Source organism: Plecotus auritus, assembly GCF_963455305.1.
Source record: "Plecotus auritus genome assembly, chromosome: X".
NCBI lineage: Eukaryota > Metazoa > Chordata > Mammalia > Chiroptera > Vespertilionidae > Plecotus > Plecotus auritus.
In genome coordinates this window covers 115,023,023-115,043,467 of record NC_137784.1, presented here as the reverse complement: position 1 = coordinate 115,043,467, position 20,445 = coordinate 115,023,023, and the positions used below count along the sequence as shown (strand labels likewise).

General features: G+C 37.5%; 1 protein-coding gene across 1 annotated transcript in view; it reads right to left on the bottom strand.

The window, feature by feature from the left end:
- ADGRG4 (adhesion G protein-coupled receptor G4) overlaps positions 1–20,445 on the bottom strand; it is a gene marked incomplete at both ends in the record, with an annotated part of 137,630 nt that overhangs the window by 105,105 nt on the left and 12,080 nt on the right.

The window sequence follows — 20,445 nt, the reverse complement described above, 5'->3', positions numbered from 1 at the left end:
CATTATGCTAAGTGAAATAAGCCAGGCAGAGAAAGATAAATATCACATGATCTCACTCATTTATGGAATATAATGAACAAAATAAACTGGTGAACAAAAATAGATCCAGAGACAGAGAAGCATCAATCAGTCCGTCAAACCTCAGAGGGAAGGTAGGGGGCTAAGGGGGAGAGATCAGACAAAGGACTTGTATGCATGCATATAAGTCTAACCAATGGACACAGACAACAGGGGGGTGAGGGCATGAGGGGGGTAGGGGGTAAGGGGGGAATAAGGACACATATATAACACCGTAATCAATAAAGAAATTTAAAATAATAAAATCCATTAGTCCTTTTTTGTTTGTGAAGCTCCTGATTTCACCTTCAATTTTGATTGATAGCCTTGCTGGGTACAGTATTCTTGGGTTCAGTCCCTTCCTTTGCATGACTTTGTATATTTCATTCCATTCCCTTCTGGCCTGATGTTTCTGTTGAGAAATCAGTCACTAGTCTGATGTGGGATCCTTTATAGGTAACTTTCTGCCTCTCTCTGGCCACTTTTAAGATTCTTATTTTGTCGTTAGTGTTTGCCAATTTAATTATAATGTGCCTTGGTGTCGGTCTTTTGGGGTTCATTTTACTTGGGACTCTGTGAGCTTCTTGGACTTGTGAGTGAATTTTTTCTTCCCTATATCAGGGAAGTTTTCTGTCATTATTTCTTCAAACAGGTTTTTTATTCCTTGCTCAGCTTCCTCTCCTTCTGGCACCCCTATTATGCGGATGTTGTTTCATTTTGTGTTGCCCCAAAGTTCCCTTAGGTTCTCCTCCTGTTTTTTAAGCTTCTTTTCTAGATGCTGCTCTGCTTGGGTATTTTTTCCTACCTTGTCTTCTAGCTCACTGATGTGGTCCTCCACTTCTTCTAGTCTACTGTTGATGCTTTCTATTGAGTTCTTTATTGCAGAGATGTCATTGTTCATTTCTTCTTGGTTCTTCTTCATTTCTTCTTGGTTCTTACACATATTGTTGCATTTGTCTTCCAACCTTTTCAGCGACCTTATGACCATTTCTCTGAATTCTTGCTCTGACATATTGCTTGCCTCCATTTTGTTTACTTCCTTTTCTTGTGATGCCTCCTTTTCTTTCGTATGTGGGCTGTTTCTTTGTCTCCCCATGATCTCTCCTCTCTGGTTGTCTGGTTATGTAGCTCTCTCTCTCCTGCGTTGACTTAAGGGCACAAAATACAACACAACAAGGCACAATGCACAAGGCACTGAACACAAATGTATTCACGATACTAATAACCCCAAATAAAGGTGATCACCAGAGAAAAGACAATTAGGGGATAAAGAGAGAGAGAGAGAGAGAGAGAGAGAGAGAGAGAGAGAGAGAGAGAGAGAGAGAGGGAAAATGATATTGAGGAAAGGAAAAAAAGTAAGAGAGAAAAAAAGAGAATAAAAAAGAAGGGGGGCAAAACTATTTATATAGAGAGAAAACTCAATAGAACAACAACTAATCCAAAAAATGCAAATAACTAACACCAAGAGATGAATGCAAACTACAAACAACAACTAATAAAAAGTGAGTAGAGGAAAAACAGAAGCAAAAATAAAAAGAGAGAGAGAAACAATCACACAAATGAACAAAAAACCCAATCTAGTCAACAAACACTCAACAACAACAGAACAGAGAGAAAGAAGGGCAAAACCAAACAAAATAAAACAAGAAACATAAAAAAAGGGAAGAGAGAAAAAAATTGGCTAGTGAAGAAAGAATAGAATCAAGTGTGTGTGGACTTGGAGCAGGGGATCAGAAATTAGATGTATAAGTAGGATGAGTTTTTAACAGGCAGTAAAAAGAAGGAATACGAAAAATCTAAAGCAGAAATAGGGTAAGAGGAACAGTACAACAAAAGGGGGAAGGTTAGGAAGAGAGTGTTGGCATAAAGGTAAAGTTGAGATAGAGTAAAATGATGCTAAAGGAAAAATGAACATAGAACATAGAACATTAATCCCAAAATAAAATAAATAGAAAATAAAATGAAACTTTAAAAAAGGTAAAATTATAGTAGTAATAATACTAATTAAAAATAAAAATATAATAATTAAAAAGGTAAAATTAAGTGAGGAAAAAAGAAAAAAATTAGTTTCTTAAGTAAAAGATGAAAAATAAAAATGTGCAGTAGTGAAGGTCATTCACTTCCTCTACTGTTCTGTTTGGCATGCCTGTTTCCTGTCAGGTAGTCAGGAGAGTATTGAAGTTCCCTGCATTCCACCGCTCCTCTGTGTCGTCAACCACAATCCTGTTTTCAAGCAGGCAGTATTTCTTTGTTTTTCAGCCTGCCTTTAGTTGTATTTACACAAGAGCCAATTTGTGATTCAACCCCTGGGCAGCAGTGTTTCTATATTGACATTCAGGGCTATAAGTCCTCTCTTCCCAGTATTTAGAATTTGTTTTCCCTGCCACACTTAATACTGGTTTGGGGGAATGGGTTGCCCCAGAGCTGGTTCTCTTATCGTTACTCCCCCCTCTGATCCCCAGGTTCCACAAAAACAACTTTCCCTTGCAGTCTCTTAGAGTGTTTTTAATTGGGTGATCCTATGTACTGGGCTTAGTCATCAAAAGCAAGGATTTATAGAGAAAATGGAGCCAGAGTAAGTGCATGAACTTGCGACTTTTTCGCCCTGGCACTGGACGCCACTCTGCGCACGTCTCTGTACACGTCTTTTTCCCCTGTCACAGCACAACAGGTATACTGGTAAAACTTCCGGCTGCCTTTTTGTGCCCAGCCCAGCCCAGCTATGGGTTGATTTCTAGAGATCCCTTCTGCCAGGAGCCCTGTGGACCCCCTTCCACATGTGTGGACTACGCTGGTCCCAATGGCCACAGATTATGTGGGGTGCAGACTTCCTCTGAACCTCTAGATCCTGCTGCACGCATTTCTCCCTCCAGCCTGGATCGCAGACCTCACCTTTCTCTGGGTGAAATCTGACCTTTCTGTCAGAAGGTGCAGATCTCATCCGAGTACATATTTGTGCTGCTTGAGACCCAGTGTTCATGGGTTCGCAGCTGGTCCCTGGGTGTTGTGGTTGTAGGGTCCCGGCAGGTATCCAATTCTCCCCAGTTGAAGGTAAGGCTAGGTTTCTGATCACAGCCCCTCTCCCCTTCAAGATGGCGCAGTCTCTGTGGCAGAGCTGGTCACTCTGGGAGAGATTTCAGCAGCAGTAGAGGCTGCCCGGTCAGGGGAGGCCGGTCCGACAGTCCCCAACAGTCCCTTGGAATATAGCTGTCCCTCACTCACAAATAGACACTCCCCGTATGTCCACACACTCTCCTTTCATTCTCTCACTCATACACTATCTTGCAGCCTGCCTTCCCATCGGCAGCCATCTTCCTCTCCTCTGGACCAATTTTTTGAAAGACACAAGTTATCAAAACTTACTTAAGAAGAAATAAATAACTTGAATAGTCCTATATCTATTAAAGAAATTGAATTGTGTAGTTAAAAATCTTCAAATAGTGGTCCAGCTTTGGATTAAAATAGATGTAGTTTTAAACCTGGCTCATCACTTTCTCATTATATAGCTTGGACTAGTTACTTAACCCCTCTGTGCTTCTATTTCCTCCTCTATAATGTGAAATAATAATACCTACCTTATGAAATTGTTTTGAGAATTGAATTAATGCATGTAAGACATTTAGCATAGCACCTGGCAAACAGTAAGTGATCAAAAAATAATTAACTGTGGTAAATAAAGGTTTGCTATTTTATTTTTCTCTTTATTTATTTATTTTTATTAAATTTATTAGGGTGAGATTGGTTATTAAGGTTATATAGGTTTCAAGTGTAGATTTCTGTAATACATGATCTGTATACTACATTGTGTGCCCACCACAGTATTGCTATTTTATTTTTTTTTATTTTAATAAATCTTTATTCAGATTATTACAATTGTTTCTCCTTTTCCCCCCATAGCTCCCCTCCACACAGTTCCCACCCCACCTTCTGCCTTTACCTCCCCCCCACTGTCCTCATCCATAGGTGTATGATTTTTGTCCAGTCTCTTCCTGAACCCCCCATACCCCTTTCCCCCTGAGAATTATCAGTCCACTCCCTTTCTATGCCCCTGATTCTATTATATTCACCAGATTATTCTGTTCCTCAGGTTTTTAATTCACTTGATTTTTAGGTTCACTTGTTGAGAGATATGTATTTGTTGTTCATAATTTTTATCTTTACTTTTTTCTTCTTCCTCTTCTTTAAGAATACCTTTCAGCATTTCATATAATACTGGTTTGGTGGTGATGAACTCCTTTAGCTTTTTCTTATCTGTGAAGCTCTTTATCTGCCCTTCAATTCTGAATGATAGCTTTGCTGGGTAGAGTAATCTTGGTTGTAGGTTCTTGCTATTCATCACATTGAAAATTTCTTGCCACTCCCATCTGGCCTGCATAGTTTCTGTTGAGAAATCAGCTGACAGTCGTATGGGTGCTCCCTTGTAGGTAACTAACTGTTTTTCTCTTGCTGCTTTTAATATTCTCTTTGTCTTTTGCTCTTGGCATTTTAATTGTGTGGTCATCTTTGGATTCCTTTTGTTTGGGGTTCTGTGCGCTTCCTGGACTTGTAAGTCTATTTCTTTCACCAGGTGGGGGAAGTTTTAGGTCATTATTTCTTCAAATAGGTTTTCAGTATCTTGCTCTCTCACTTCTTCTGGCACCCCCATAATTCTGATGTTGGTACGCTTGAAGTTGTCCCAGAGTCTTCTTACACTATCTTCAACTTTTTGGATTTTTTTTTTTTTTTTTTTGCTTTTTGCTTTTTCGGTTGAGTGTTTTTTGCTTCTTTGTATTTCAATTCTTTGACTTGATTTTTGTGTTCCTCTTGTCTGTTTTTGGGTCTCTGTATAATATTTTTTATTTCAGTCAGTGTATGTTTAATTTCTAGTTGGTCCTTTTTCATATCTTTGAGGGTCTCGTTATATTTATCGGCCTTTTCTAGGATATTCTTGAAAAGCCTTATAACCGTGGTTTTGAATTCTATATCCAGTTGTTTGTTTTCCTCCATTTCTTTCGTTTGTGATCTGATTCTTTGACGCCGCATTTTCACTGCTTCCTTGAGTTGGTAAGGTAGATTTGTGTGCTAGGTTTCCAATATGGCCCAGTGGGTCTGCCTCCCCAGTTAACCTGAGGTGGACACTCTTGGTGCACCCCTTTGTGGACTGTGTGTACAGCCTTGTTGTAATTAAGTCTTGATTGTTGTTGGTATCACTGGGAAGAATTGACCTCCAGGCCAGTTGGCTGTAAGGATCAGCTGTGTCTATGCTGGGAGGAGTTCGGTGCTGGAGACAGCCTTATAGGATTAGACTTGCCAAATTGCAATAGCCTCTGTGCTCAGCTTGGATGGGGTGGAGTCTCAGTTTTGGCTTCCTGTCAGCCTTGCCCTTGCGCGCACGTGCGCGCCTTCAGACCTCTGCCTTCCTGGCTCCCGAGTCTCGGCCAGAGAGTCCAGACTCCCCACACAAGAGCGTGGGTCCCCAGGGGCTCACCTGGAACTGGGGTTCACTGCAGTCAGTACTGGGGCTCAGTGCAGTCAGGAGCCTCTGACTCCCTTCCACTAGGGAAAGCCTGTGGCAACCTCTGCAGCCTTTGTGCGCACTGGCACTTGCGCACTTTCAGTCCTCCGCCTTCCCTGGCTCCCGAGTCTCCGCCTGAGAGTCCAGACTCCCCCTGTGAGAGCGTGGGTCCCCAGGGGCTCGCCCGGATCTGGGGTTCAGTGCAGTCAGAACTGGGGTTCAGTGCAGTCGGGGGCTTCCTTCCCCCTTCCGCCAGAGAAAGTCAGCCAGGCTCTCAGCCGCCCTTCCTCTCTGCGCGCACAAAGCCCCTTTGCCGTACCTCCAATTCTCTGTGAGCTTTTCTCTTTCCTTCTAGTTGTAGAATTTTCACTCAGCCAGCTTTCCTGTGGTTCTGGATGGTGTCCGTTCTGTCTTTTAGTTGTAGTTTTGAAATTGTTGTGCGAGGCAGCAGTTTAGGTGCTTACCTATGCCGCCATCTTGGTTTCTCCCACAGTCTTGCTATTTTAGACTGGATCAAATTTCTATTATTCACTTAAATACTATAGAAAAAAAGTTTTTATCTGGAACCCCAATATTAAAATTTCTTGCACCACTTATGTTTTTCAGTCCTCTATATATGTATATATAATAAATTTGTATAATATACATTATAAACATACACAAAAACAGAACTGTCAAAGAATATGTTAAGTATAAATAGATGTTTTACAATATTTTCTTCCTGCACTCTAATGTATTGTCTGTGTACTCTACTTTAGAGGTCACTGGGGCCTGGCTTATGTATCAATTTAAGTAAATTAAATTTAACGAGTATTGTGAATTCTATTCTAGGTCCTGTAAGAAATGCGTAGAGTTTATGGCATGATTCTTTGGCTCAAAGAGCTCACACTCTTATTGGAAAAGTCTTATATCACTAAAATATTTTAGACAAAAATTGGGGTGGGCAAAAGTAGATTTACAGTTATGAGTACACAAAACAGTTTATTCTTGTATTTGTTTATTAATTATTGTTTATAACTGTGAATATACTTTTCTCACCCTGGTATAATAATATTTTTTCAACAAAACAATAAAAAACATAATAAAATAATAATACTGCTTATAATAAAGTGAACAATGGAATTTAATCAGGTTCCAAAAGTGCAGTGGGAGATCAGTGCAGTGAGAGAGAAACACTTTTCAAGCTAATGAGGAAGCTTTCATTTGGAAGATGCAGGCCTTTGAGAAGTTATGAGGTTTGGGTAGAGAAGGCAAGGCACATGGCAATGAAAAGATCAGTCTAACTGGGAGAAAGTATGTTGGATAGGGGTGAGAGAGAATTTCAAACTAGGCTGAAACCTGAAGGGGAAGGTAGACAGATAAGAGAATATAATATAGCAGCTTTCATGCATTTATTACAGGCCAAGCACTGTGCTACATGCTATATAATCTAATGTTCCTAATAACCTTATAAGGTAGATATTACAATTAACCCCATTTCGAATTGAAGAAATGGAGTATCAGAAAGTTTACATGAATTGCTGGAGTTCACAGGGAGTTCAAACCAAGGTCTATCAGCTGTGTTCTTACCCACTACACCGTTTGGAAGAGTGCAGGTTCTTGAACAAGGTGAAGGAGTTGATAAAAAGTAGTCTTGCCTTAGCTGTTTTGACTCAGTGGATAGAGCGCCGGCCTGCAGACTGAAGGGTCCCAGGTTCGATTCCAGTCAAGGACACATGCCGGGGTTGTGGGCTCGATCCCCAGTGGGGGACGTGCAAGAGGCAGCCAATCAATGATTCCCTGTCATCATTGATGTTTCTATCTCTCTCTCCCTCTCCCTTCCTCTCTGAAATCAATAAAAATATTTTTTAAAAAGTAGTCTTTAAGGAAAATAAATTTTGTGGTAGTATACAGGATAGGTAGGAATGTGAAAACAAAGAGACCCTTCAGGAGCCTGGCTGGTAGAGTTCTCTTCCTCACCTCACTTCCACCAAATCTGGGCCAGCCTAACTATCCATTGCCTTCATATCTGCACATGAGCAGTCAACCACTGCTGAACACAGACACATAAAAGGATGAATAGTATTTCTAAAAATTCATGGCCATCTCAACCTTAAATAAGCTTTTCACACTGCCCAGCCATCCTACTACTTTTCTCTGGTCAATTTATGCTCTCACTATCGGCACTAGCTGTTTATGACCTTCCCCATTCTCAAATTCTACACCACATATTTATCAAATAATCATGCCTCTTACTTTTTAAGAAAAAATAAAGTCAACAGATAAAAACTTAGCTGCGCTAATGTCTTAGCAACAGTTATACCAGCAGTTATCCCTCCTTTCCCTAAAGGAGCCTTTCCCTCCTCATGTAAAACATATAGTCTCCTGAAATAAAATACCAAAATCTCACATTCTTCTGCAGGTAGTGCCCTATCTCTGTCTTCCCCATCACATTCAAATTTCCTTAAAGAAAATTTATCTATACTGTCTGACTCCAAGTTCTCCTGCCCTGTTCTTTTGTTTTAGATTGAATTTGTGGTTACATGGTCAATAAAGTTATATAAGTTTCAAATGTAGAATTCTACAATACTAGTACATCATCTGCACATTGCTTTGTGAGCTCACCATCCAAAGTCTAGTCTTCTTCCATCACCAGTTATCCCCCATTTACCCTCTTCCATCTATTCCTACCCACCTTCCCTCTGGCAATCAATATACTATTGTCTATGTCCATGCGGGGTTTTTTGTTTGTTTGTTTGTTTGTTTGTTTGTTTGTTTTTCTTAATCCCTTCACCTATTTCACCCAGTCACAGAGCCTTCCTCCCCTCTGACAGCTGTCAGTCTGTCCTCTGTATCTAGGAGTCTGTTTTCCTGCTCCATTCTTTAGCCCACTAACCTGGCTTCTGCCATCATCATTCAACTGAACAGCATTCACTAAGGCCACCAATTGGCTCCAAGTAAATATATAAATACTTTTTCAGTCCTCATCTTACTTGACCTCTCAACAACTTTTGACAATGTTGGCCACTTCATCCTTCTTTAGATACTTTTGTTGACTTCTATGACATAACATGCTGTTGGATTTTCTCCTACTTATCTGGCTATTCCTCTATCTCCTTTGCAGACTCATCCTATTTTACCTGGTTATTAATTATTAGAGTCCCTCAAGGCTTGGTCCCAGTACCTCTTCTCTTTTCCCTCTATAATTTCTCCACACCCAGTATTCCAATTTACACCTAAACACAGATGAATCACAAAATTCAATCTTTAAACCAGATCTCTATTCTGAGCTCCACAGTTATAGAACCAATTGCTTACTTGACATCATTTTGTGCATATATCATTAACATCTCAAACTCAATATGCCCCAACTGAACTCTTTATCTTCTCTCCAAACTGGGTTATCTTTCAGTATTCCTTCAGTGAATGGCACCATCAAACTTCAGTTATGCAATCCAAAACCCTCTCCCTCTGTCTCCTTCATTTTCTCTTTCACCTGCCATAACCAACCCATAATCTTGTCCTGTGGGTCTTACCTCCTAACTATCTCTTGACTCCACCTGTTTCTTTCCATCTCTATCACTTACCGCCCTTATGAAGAAACCATCAATCGCTCACCTGCACTATTACAATAGCCTCCCAATTGGACTCTGCCTCTACTCTGGGGCCCCCTTCAATCTATTCCATAATGCAATCAGAATGATTTTTTGTAATGCAAATTACACACACACACACACACACACACACACACACACACACACACAGAGTGCTCCCTTTAGGGGCCTTCCATTATTCACAAAATTTAAAAAAACAACAATTTTCTTAATAGAGCCTATAAAGCTATGCACAGTTTGGTCCCTACCTATCTCTCCAGGCTCAATTTGTATGAAGTTTCTCCCTTGTTTTCTGGTCTTCAGCCCATCATCCTGGTTTCAGTTCTCCAACACTTGGTATTCTCTTTCCCATCATAAGGCCACTCACTGCATATACTGTTAACTATAGTTAGAATGTTCTTCCCAGCGTTCTTCATCACATTAACTTCCATTCATCTTTAAGATCTCAACTCATACATAACTTCAAGGAAGCCTCCATAACCAAGTCAAACCAATCTATTCTAGGCTCTTATGACACCTTATACCTTTTTCCCCATTAATACTTGTCACAGCTGCAGTTTTACATTTGTGTGTGTTCATTAATGTCTTCCTTCTACACTACAATGTATGGGCAGAGATCTCACCTCTCTTTGCTCACCATTGTATCTCCAATACTTAACTAACACAGTTCCTGGTACATGATAGATGCCTAACAAAAAATTGTAGGTTAACATAATAAGTGGAAATAATGAGGGATTAGAATGATATGAGTGGAATCTCATAACTATTGGAAAGGAAGAATTGATAGCTTATAGTAAGAAGTTTAAGAGATGAAGAAGACAGAGAAGTCTCAAGAGTTGCTTATTTTGAAAAGTCAACTTGGAAAATGGCGGTAATATTCATAGACATAGTAAAATTGAGATGACAGCCTCACTAAGAAGAACACCCAGTTCAGACTTGGATAAGTGGAATATGGGGTGATGGTGGGACATCCAAGTGAAAATTGTACATTGTAAAATTCAAGATTGAGTCATGATTTTTCTCAATTTTCAATCACCTAAAATGAAATCATGCATATTTATCATTGGGAAATTAGTACTTTAAATTTATCTACCTGGGATGTATATAATCTATGATGTAGGGATAATTTTGGTGGTAGACAATCTATTGAGTTGTTTCATTGTCTTGAGCATTAAAATTACTTTTAATTTCCATATATAGAAATACTAAAATATGTGTAGGATGTTCATTAGGATTCTGTAGTCATTAGCAAATAGAATGAGTGAGAATCAGAAGCCTGCAATTGACTAGTATATATGAGTTGACAAAAGTACACTCATTTATAAGGAGAAAAATCAAAATTGTATACAAGTACTTTTTGCCATCAACAAAATGAAAAGGGATCCCATTGTATGGGAGAAAATATTTGCCAATGACACATCGGATAAGGGATTAATTTCCAAAATACATAAAGTACTCATAGAGCTTAACAAAAGGAAGATAATCCAATTTAAAAATGGGCAAAGGACCTAAATAGACATTTCTCCAAAGAGGACATACAGATGGCGAAGGGACACATGAAAAAATGCTCAAAGTCACTAATCATCAGAGAGTAGCAAATTAAAACAACAATGAGGTATCACCTCACACCGTCAGAATGGCTAACATCAACAAATCAACAAATGACAAGTGTTGAGGAGGATGTGGAGAAAAGAGAACCTAGTACATTGCTGGTGGAATGCAGACTGGTGCAGCCACTATGGAAAACAGTATGGAATCTCCTCAAAAAATTAAAAATGGAACTGCCTTGCCCTCGCTGGTTTGGCTCAATGAGTAGAGCGTTGGCCTGCGGACTGAAGGGTCCCGGGTTCGATTCCAACCAAGGGCACATGCCTGGGTTGCGGGCTTGATCCCCAGTATGGGGCGTGCAGGAGGCAGCCAATCAATGATTCTTGCTCATCATTGATGTTTCTATCTCTCTCTCCCTCTCCCTTCCTCTCTGAAATCAATAAAAATATATTTTACAAATAAATAAATAAATAAATAAATAAATAAATAAATAAATAAATAAAAATGGAACTGCCTTTTGACCCAGCAATCCCACTTCTGGGAATATATCCCAAGAAATCAGAAACACCCATCAGAAAAAATATATGCACCCTTATGTTCATAGCAGTACTATTTACAATAGCTAAGATTTAGAAACAGCCGAAGTGTCCTTCAGTAGATGAGTGGATAAAACAGCTGTGATACATTTATACAATGGAATACTATGCAGCTGTAAAATAAAAGGTTCTCTTAACCTTTGAGACAGCATGGAGGGACCTGGAGAGTATTATGCTAAGTGAAATAAGCCAGTCAGAGAAAGACAAGTATTACATGATCTCACTTATATGTAGAATCTAATGAACAAAATAAACTGATGAACAAAATAGATCCAGAGACGTGGAAGCATGAACAGACTGATGAATCTCAGAGGGAAGGGAGGAGGGAAGAGATTAACCAAATAATGTATATGCATATATGTATAACCCATGGACACAGACAACAATGCAGTAGGTCTGGGTGGGCAGAGATGGGGTGGTGGAGGTCAATTGGTGGGAAAAGGGGGACATCTGCAATACTTTCAACAATAAAGATAAATTTTACAAAAGAAGTACTTTTTGACTTAATATTACAACATTGTTTAAATTATCAGTAATTCACATTCTGTTAAGTCTTATTAATAAATGTATATTTCAGCAACACACTATATATCTCAAGCTTTTTGCCTTCAAATTTTTCTATGACTACAAGTAAAAGAATTGTCAGGATCTTGGTTTCCATCTGGCTTTACCACAGCCAATTGGCTTAGCAAACCTGTGAAATATCACATATGACATTTGAGGAGTGTGCCATCCCAGAATCTGAAAGTCTATGAATGCACTAATTTGTGAAAGAAGAGTTCACAATTTTCACTTCTTTATAAATGATTAATGGAGCTGCATTCACTTTTTAGAAAAACAATAAAACGAAATACCACAAATATCTAAGTTATCTTCTTTGATGCAGTTTTCAAGGAACACTATTAAAGGAATCCCAACTTGCAATGGGAAACTCTTTTAGAACACAAAGGATGGGAGTTAGGCATGATATTTTTATCTAGAGAGGTCTGAGCTATAGATGTTAATTGTTAAGCATCTCAAAAGGAAGCAAATTAATTGGACAAAATTGCAAGCAGGTGGCATTTTAAGTACCATACATCTCTTAGGAAATAATGCAGCTTACAGTGCTTCGTTTTAACCTGAAGCCTGGATTTACATATTTCAGCAAATCCCCAATTGAATCTTTCAGAGGAAAGACTTTTTCCCTCCCAGAGGGATTATTTGTACCAAGTTTTTCTTCTAAAGTCTTTATTAATAAGAAGTCTTCCTTAATTAAAATCACAGAATTTTACAAATAAGTCTTGGAGATTGTATTCAATCCTTTCATTTAAAGATGAGGCCCAGAGAGGCGCAGTGTTGAGAAGATGAGGTTTCTGCAGGTAAAATATGTAGAGAAGAAATATGACAATATGAGCCAGTGCTTTAATTATCTAGTACCCATACATTCATGCATTCAATTTTTACAAAGCATCCGAAACCCAGGAGAATGAAGAGACTACCTAAAAGAACCATGGAGAGAGAAACTTAGATAATAAAACCCCACATTCTGCAAGTGCTGAACAGCTCAAGAAAAAGCAGTAACCCCAAAACAGTAAGACATAAACCTTAGAGGAGAGCTCTAAACCAAAACATGAAGGTGCCCTTGCCAGCCTAAGGATGGAAACACAATGGGAACCCTAAATTATAACTATGCCCTGAAACAATATTTGCCTTGAAGAGTCCTTCATGTCCCAAATAAAGGCAATCCAATTAAATGTCAGTACCTTTTAAACCAGGATCCATAGGAATTAATGATTCTTTCAAATTCTAAGCCTAGCAATTAATTAGAATGATTTAGCAAACAAGTTCATCTGATACAGAAGAGGCATCTAGCAATGTCTCAGATTCATTCATGATAAAATATCTTGGCAAGTTAGGAATAGAGGGTATTTATTTCAACTTGAGAAAGAACACCACCAAGAACCCTGCAGTTAATATCAACCATAATGGTGAGAAACTGAATGTCTTCCCACTAAGTTGGAAACTAAGCAAGGATGTTCACTTTCACTACTCTTACTCAACATAGTACTGGAAGTTAGAGGCACTCCTGTGAAGAAAGAAAAATAAATAAAAGGCATTGTAAATGATACAGCTGTTCATGTAGAAAATCCCATGAAATCTAAAAAACACACTCAAAAAAACGAACAAACAACAACAAAAACTCCTGGAACTTAAAAGTAAGTTAAAGTTGGAGGATACAAAATTAACACTAAGCAAAGAGTTCTTACACTTGACACTAAAAAGCATGCTACACAAAAAGGAAAACTGATAAGACTAGGAGGAAATATTTGCAAAATATATATCCAACAAAGGATTAGAATATATAAAGAACTACGAACACGCAACAGTAAAAACATCCCACAAGTTTAAAAAAATGGGCAAATGATATGAATAGACAGTTCACTGAAGAGGATATACAGATGGGGCAAATAATCACAGCAAAAGATGTTCAACACCATTAGGCATCAGGGAAATGCAGATTAAACCTACAATGAAACATCACTATACATTCACCAGAATGTCTAAAATAAAAACTAGTGACAACACAACATGCTGGCAAGGATGAAGAGAAACTGGATCACTCATGCATTGCTGGTGGGAATATAAAATCATACAGCCACTTTGGAAAACAGTCTGACAGTTTTATATAAAAATTAAATGTGTAACTAACACAAAGGCTAGCAATCTTTCTCCTGAGCATTTACCCCAGAGAAATAAAAACTCATGCCCTCATAAAAACCTGTACACAATTGTTAATAGCATGTTTTATTTTTTAATAGGCAAAAATTGGAATCAGTCCAGATGTCTTTTAATAGGTGAATGGCTAAACAAACTCTAATATATCCATTCCATGGAATACTATTTAGCAGTAGAAAGGAATGAACTATTGATACAAGCAACAACTTGGATGGATCTCCAGAGAATTATGCTGAGTAATAGGGGGGAAAATCCACTCCAAAAAGGTTATATACTGTATGATTCATTTTTGAAATGACAAAACTTTTGAAAGAAGGGCATATTTGTGGTTCTCAAGAGTTAGGGAGGCAGAGAGCAGAGTGGAGTGGCAGGAAAGGGTAGAAGGGAGATGGGAGTGTTTATAAAAGGGTAACATTAGGAATCCGTGTGGAATTGAAACTGTTCAATATCTTGACTGTGGTGGTAGAAACTGTCACATCTGAAAAAAAACTGTATAGAACTTCATACACACAAATGAGTATAAATAAACGAATGAAATCTGAGTAAGATTGGTGAATGTTACCAATGCCAATATTCTAGTTGTTATACTATAGCTTTGCAAAATACCACTACTAGGGAAAATGGGACAAAGTGTACAAGGGATTTCCAGCTCAATAAAAAAAATCAGTTTAAAAAAGCAAATGCAAAAAGTCACACTGTGCAGGTAGTTGAGCGACAACTGAATGTCCATTTGGACTGGAGGAATCACAGAAGCCATGGACTCTGGCCTCCATTTTTAAAGGGCTCAAAAACATGTCTTGCCACATTCATTCTGTTCCCATTTGTGAACAAGTAATCACTTGCACAAATGATTTGCATGAGCTGGCTCCATATTTTAAAGTGGGGATAATCCATGCTAATTCACAGGGGCCTGCGGGCTTAATTGCCATTTGCTCCTTCACTTTAGACAAAATTGTATCATTACAATCATTGCGAGCTGGAGAACAGAGGTATAGAGTAGCTAAATATTTATGAGGCATTTTGTTGCAGATGAACCTGCCAACAGAATATTAAGTAGAACATTTGCTAAGGTACCAAATTGTGATTTGGGTATATCACCTCATATTAAGTCTTTGTATTTTTCTAGCTTGCATATTGCACCTGGTTTTTCTTTCAATCAACTCTGTAAATATAATTTAGAGTGTGTTTATTAGATTTGTGATAGCTAGTGGTAACCAGAAACTGCCACAGACAGATCTGCCTGTGGGGTAAAACAAAAAAAAAAAACAAAAAACAACAAAAATGAACATCTTTAAAATGATGAGAAAAAAAATTTCAAAGTGATGTCTATATTCACTTTCCAGGCAAGGACATGAAAAATGAATTCTGTGATAGAGAGAGAGAATGGCTAGAGCTTCCATCTCTGAATCTATAGGATAATGTCACCCTGTGTGGGTGAATACAAATAAGGAGGTTTAAGAAAACTACAAACAGATCCTGCTTATCTTTGTGATGAAAAATGAGGATAGCACAGAGAATTGATATACAAGAGCAAAACCAAATTGCCTTTTAGCTAGTAGAGCCCATCACCATGGAATCTTTCATGAACTTATCAGAGCTGATAAGTGGATAGAAGGCTTAATAGTGGTCCAAAGGCCTTAAAAGGTACATAAACTATGTCATAAATCTCTGCACATGTTTAAGAATGGCGAGTTCATAAAGTAATTCAAAGCATCTGGATCATTAGATCAATTAATCTTAGCAAATAGATAGTTCCACAGATATATGGACCCTACGTTTTTTTTGTGCTTTTTTTAAATTTAATTTAATTTTTTATTTTCTAATTTCTTTATTGATTAAGGTATTACATAGGTGTCCTTATCCCCCTATTACTCCCCCCCTCCAACCTCCCCACTCATGCCCTCATCCCCCTGTTGCCTGTGTCCATTGGTTAGGCTTATATGCTGGTGGGAAAGCAGACGGCTGCAGCCACTGTGGAGAACAGTATGGAGTTTCCTCAATAAACTAAAAATGGAACTCGCATTTGACCCAGTGATCTCACTTCTAGGAATATATCCCAAGAAACTAGAAACACCAATCAGAAAGGATATATGCACCCTTATGTTCATAGCGGCACAATTCACCATAGCTAAGATTTGGACCCTACGTTTTGATACAGTGTAGATTTCCCAGGATGGACTCAATTCATGTTATTTCATTCTTTTCAAAGAGGGGATTTCTCAAACGATAACTAATAGTAATTTAATCTGCATATCTTTAGGAAGACGGTTCATCTTCATATATTCACAAGTCAGAACAAATCCTTTGTTGGTTCATGTATCTGAGTAAGATTCAGAAATTATGTTCAACATACCTAGAGAGGTATTTTAGTTTATGATCAGTCCCTAATGATCACTTCAAGAAATTCCTGTCACCATCCATTCTTTTTAATAATATTGTAGACTATTGTCACAACTAAAAACTGGAAGCAACTTAAAAGTTCTTCAAAGGGAGTTTGTTGAATAGATTATAGCATGTCCTTATTTTATCTTGCTAATCAGCATCACCCCAATAACCAGATAACTCTATATTTTCTGATATGGAAATATAACCAACATGTATTAAATGTAAAACCAAGATACAGAAGACTATGCATATAATGATAATTCCAACTGTGAAAAAGGAAAACAAAGAACATTTACATGTAAACCCAAGTTTTAAATTGTTTCTACAAGGATATATAATAAATTGTTAACAATTATTACTTTTAGGGAGAGGCGCTTGGGGTAAATGTACTGATGTGTCCATGATAATATAGTTAAAATAAATCTAATTGTAGAACAATATGTATTTATGAATATATTATTTTTAAACTATACACATCAATACACACCCATACATAATACACACACACTTACTTAATCCATAAGGGGAAAACTAAATAAAATAGACACCTATGTAGAGAGGATTCTAAGTAGATTTTATTTTCTACTTCATGTACTTTTATATTGTTTGAGTTTATTTTATTCAAAATCATAATGTATTACATGTGTAATTTTTAAAAATAAAAAAGATGCTTAAAAACTACTCCAAAACTAATTTACTAATGAGCAGTAACTTTTCTGTTATTATTATTTATCATTGTGTTGTTTAAATATTCCTGAGACATCTCTAACTATAGTGAATAATTTTTTATTAAACCAAGGTAGGGTTCACAGCTTTTAGCAAATGTTCCCAAAAGCCTTGTTCTCATGAATATATAAATATACACATATATAATTTATGTGTAAGTAGATTTATTGAGATTTGTAACCTAGCAATGTGTTCATCAAAATTTATTTTTTAAAGGTCATAATCCTTCTATGGGCCATAAATAACAATTTATTAGGCAAAAGCTGAAGCTAGACATGTAATCACTCCTATTGATTCATATAATTGCCCCATTTTCTCAGATGTCATATGGCCAAGACGGAGGTAGAAGAAATTCTATGGTGTTACAGTTTCCTTAGTGGTGATCAGGCAGTGATTGTGGTGGGCAGGCTAATTTCCCCAGGTGGGTTATCAGTACTAGCAATTCCCTTCAAAGGAAGCTTTTAAGACATTGGTTCATAACCTTTTTTTTGAGGGGGTGGGGGACAGATTCTCTCGAGTTAGTACTAATGGTGTGGGGGGTGAAAAGAACATGGGCTTTGCAACCTGACAAATCTCTGTTTAAATCCCAGCTACACTGCTTATTTGATGAGTGACCTTAAGAAATTTACTTAACCTCTCTGAGCCTCTTCTCATCTATAAAATGTCTGGCTCTTGGTAAGAACTCAGTAAAAGTCAGCAATTATCTTAATATTTTAGAATATGATGGAAACTATAGACTCTGTCCTCAGAGGAAAAATCCATCTTGCATATTTAGGATGTTGTATACCATTTCAAGGGCTTTTTCCACCTATCAAGGCCATTTTGGACCTCAGGTTAGGAATCCCTGGTCTAAGGTTTGGAAAGAACATTTGAAGAAACCTGAATAGTAAAAGCAACATTTTCTACTCCTTTTGTTGATTGTCATTTTAGGCTCTATTTTCTTTTGCCTGTTTGTTGTGTTAGATTATTTGTGTATTATGGCCTCCAAGACTTAATTGGACCAAGAGAGTAGATTTTACATTAAGTGTACAAATGAGCAAAATAAATAAATTTAACACATCAGTTAGATTTAGCAATTTACCAGCAAAGTGGTAGGAAAGGTCATAGCAATTCACTGGCCAGAGAAGATTTTCAAAGATTGCTGCTAACCATATGGATTTAATGGAACCATACTTCTGGTTTCTTAGATCAAAGATAAAGTCACTTTAAACTGATTTGGGTGAGCTGTTCAGGCTTGAGTTTACTAGTCCCCAGCTCAGTTTTATAATCAGAGCCAGCTAGGACTATTCTCTTTTATTTTCAAGGCTTCAGAGAAGAAAAAATAAAACACAAATGTGTTCAGGTGGTAGCTCAAAAGAACACAGAAACTGTTCCTTTGCATTATTCTGATCTCACAGAAACACAGAAACCTCCTGGAAAGTGCCTCTGCCATTAACTCAAACAGCATGCAGGCAGTTGGTAAAAACTTATTTCCATAGTCTGTGAGAACCCTATTAGACATAGATCTAGCCCCCCATTCCCTCACTGACCACCTACTCAAAATCCATAAGAGAAGTAAATATTGCTCCTCTAAGAATAAGTGAACATTTGAAAAAATGAGATAAAATCCAATCTTGATGTTATTATCACTGACTTTACCCACACTTCAGGACTGCTGTGCTGATGGTGGAGAAGATTGGACTTAAGGAAACAGTGGAGTTGCACAGAGAAAAACAATCTTTTAATTCCTCATAAAAACTGGAAAGAAGAGGGAAAATACTAGCCAGTTTTCTTACAAAAATTCCATTCTAACATCATCATTGCTCCCAAAATAAAATGAATTGGTTTATAAATACGATTGCCCATTAAAAGGAACCAGGGCTTTTCGGTAAAATGCTGATTCTTGAACTGAAGAGAAAATGCAAGATGAGCCTGTAATATCTTGTTGTGCCAAAAGTAAGGAAGTGCTCAAAAATGATGGGAACATGTCAAAAGGACACAAGAGCCAGATTGAAAGATTCCCACTGGCCAAATCTGGGCCAATTTGAACATCAAAATAAATGATAGCAACAGATTGTTACCCAAAGTAAAAATTCATGAGTTTATGCTGATATAAACACATAAACAACTGAAAAAATAAGTAAATGTGAAGAAGAGAACACTCTTCTTTACAATAGAAGTCTAATAAATGTAGAAAAATGATGAAGTTTTTAAAATCATCAATTTGCAAACTTTAAAATAATAAGTGATTGAGACAAGAATCACTTATTAGATGTAAAACTACCGGGTGAAAGTTTGATAAGAACAAGATATCTACATACCTTCCAAATATCTCCACAGAAATTACTTATTAATTGCAAAGGAATAAGTAGTAACTTTACAATTGAGAAATTTAGCAATCACCCTCAGAATCAAATGATCAAAGTTACCAATACCAGTAATGGGACAAATTAGTATCATGAAAGACAAGGAAAGAATATTTTGTTCCAGATTAGAATCTAATGAGACATGGTAACTAAATTTAATGTGTGATCCTGAACTGAATCGTGGATCAGGCAAAAATAGCTATAAAGGAAATTATTAGAATGATTGGCTAAATTTGAATATAGACTGTGATTTAGGCATTAGTATTATATCAGTGTTAAATTTCCTGATTTTGATCATTGTACTGTGGTTATGTAAGAGAATGTCCTCATTCTTAGGAAATACACACTGAGATATTTAGGGGTAATATTTAGGGATAATAAGGCATTATGTCTGCAACTTTCAAATCATTAAGAAACAAATAAATTGGCCCTGACCGGTTTGGCTCAGTGGATAGAGCGTTGGCCTATGGACTGAAGGGTCCCAGGTTCAATTCCAGTCAAGGGCATGTACCTTGGTTGCGAGCACATCCCCAGTAGGGGGTGTTGCAGGAGGCAGCTGATCGATGTTTCCCTCTCATCGATGTTTCTAACTCTCTATCCCTCTCCCTTCCTCTCTGTAAAAAAATCAATAAAAATATATTTAAAATATATATATATATATATTTAAAAAAAAGAAACAAATAAATTGTGTGTGTGTGTGTGTGTGTGTGTGTGTGTGTGTGTGTGTGTGTGTGTGTAGGGAGGAAGAAAGAGAAAGAGAGAGGGAGAATAATAAAACATGAGGAAAATTTAACAATTGGTGAATCTGGGTAAAGAATATACAGAAGTTCTTTGTCCTATTGCAATATTTCTTTAAGTTTGAAATCATATAAAAATAAAAGACAAAGAAAAGTAGATGACAAAACTGGGGTACTCTCTGAGGATGACAGAGCTGTGACCTAAGAGTGAGTTATTTGGAGTAACAAGCAGAAGAGTATCGCATCACT